This window comes from Callorhinus ursinus, unplaced genomic scaffold, assembly GCF_003265705.2.
Source record: "Callorhinus ursinus isolate GAN/ISIS: 27379988/994484 unplaced genomic scaffold, GSC_fseal_2.0 scaffold4, whole genome shotgun sequence".
Taxonomy (NCBI): Eukaryota; Metazoa; Chordata; class Mammalia; order Carnivora; family Otariidae; genus Callorhinus; species Callorhinus ursinus.
In genome coordinates this window covers 47,154,330-47,155,982 of record NW_027397066.1, presented here as the reverse complement: position 1 = coordinate 47,155,982, position 1,653 = coordinate 47,154,330, and the positions used below count along the sequence as shown (strand labels likewise).

The 1,653-nt window shown below is 40.8% G+C and overlaps 1 non-coding gene across 1 annotated transcript; it reads left to right on the top strand.

Annotated features, from left to right (window-relative positions):
• The first annotated feature begins 470 nt into the window (after window positions 1-470).
• On the top strand, window positions 471-610 carry LOC112836186 (U4 spliceosomal RNA). Its single transcript, XR_003211415.1, has one exon. It is a non-coding gene; the product is annotated as a U4 spliceosomal RNA (small nuclear RNA).
• Window positions 611-1,653: the final 1,043 nt, after the last annotated feature.

Here is a 1,653-nt window from a genome sequence, read left to right as displayed (position 1 = left end):
TGAGTATTTTTAATTACTCATACAATTGAACAAAACAGTGACAAAGGAAAAACTAAAGCGGGAGGATGGAAAGTTGAGTTTATGAGGAATGAGACATCTCCCAACCCCAAATCTTCAGGAAAATTTAAGTTTACAAAATGTTCACAGAGATACCATATCTGAAGTAAGAGCTGGAGTGTCCCAAAGCAAGAAAGCTCCAGCTGCCATTCACGTTAGGTAAGACTTTCAATGCTGTGGATACTAAAAAAAATCTTTGGTTTGGTCCCAACCATTTTTAAGGCTCTAAGGAGAGTCAGAGATGAATAAAAATGCTTAATTTTGAATAATAAAATCTGTCATGGAGTCAGCAGAACATACTGGAAAGAAGACTAATCTGTATGTCAATTGTAGTTTCTAACTTTAAGGAATCCTCATTGGCAAATTGTGCAAGGGGAAAAGAGAAAGATTTAGATATTAAGAAAAAGGAAATAAGCTTTGCTCAGTGGCAGTATTGTAGCCAATGAGGTTTATCCGAGGTGCGATTATTGCTAATTGAAAGAAAAAGGAAATAAAAAAATGCATGTGTAGTCAAAATACATATTTTTGCAGTGCAGGACTAAAACAAAATTGAGACAAGGTATTGGTCATCAAGATATTTGGTTTACTTTCTTCTTAAAAAAATAGGGAACATAAGATAAGTGTGTGTGGGGAGGGGATTAGGTTGGGAGGAAGCGGTATGCTGAGAGAGCTTCCTTACAGTGTTTTGTTAGGCTCTGTTAGGAATTAAATGTTTGTTTCTCCCTAAAATTTGTAAGTCAAAACCCTAGCCCCAAATGTGATGATATTAGGGGGTGGGATCTTTGGCAGGTAATTAGAATTGTATTACCTCATGAAAGTGGGGCCCTAGTGAGGGGCACTAATGTCCTTATAAGAGGGAGCTGAGCACTTGCTTCCAGTCTCTTCTTGGTGAGGACTCAACAAGTAGGCTCTCTGGAATCCTGAAGCGAGAAGGCTCTCCCCGCAACTCTGTGGTGCTGGCACCCTAATTTTGGACTTCTCATCCTCCAAAACTGTGAGAAATAAGTTGCTATTGTTTTTAAAGCATTCAGTCTATAGTATTTTTGATATACAAGCCTGAAGGGACTAAGGCTCTGTTGTCCTTTGACTTAGAGGTATCATGGATTAGAAGTGAAAATTGTATTGCCCTGTGTTTTAGTGGAAGCTTTATAGAGCGTCTGCCCTAGCAATGCAAAATTAAGAAGGTTGAGAAAAATTAACAAATTAACAAATTCATTTTCTCTTAGAAATACCGGAGTTGTTGGAATCGCTCTTGTCGTAGGCCTTACCAGGAATTTGGAGCTAGCATCTGTATATGCCAGTACCAGGAGCTCAGCTGAGCTGGGACAGCGAGCGAGCTCAGGGGCCAGGAGTAGGAAATTAAAGCAACAAACAAAAATGAAAGAGGCCTTTGGCCTCTGGAAGGCGAAACTCTGGGGTGGGGACTGAAAGAGTAAGGCTAGGACAGGAAAGCACAGGATACTGAGTCAGAGTGAGGAAAAGGGTCCTCAAAGTTTCCCTCCTCACCCCAAAATAGTAAGTCTTGGCCGAGGCATCTGAAGAGGCCCTGGGCCAAAGACCTCAAAGAGACCTAGCAAGGAAAGGACCTGAGCTAAG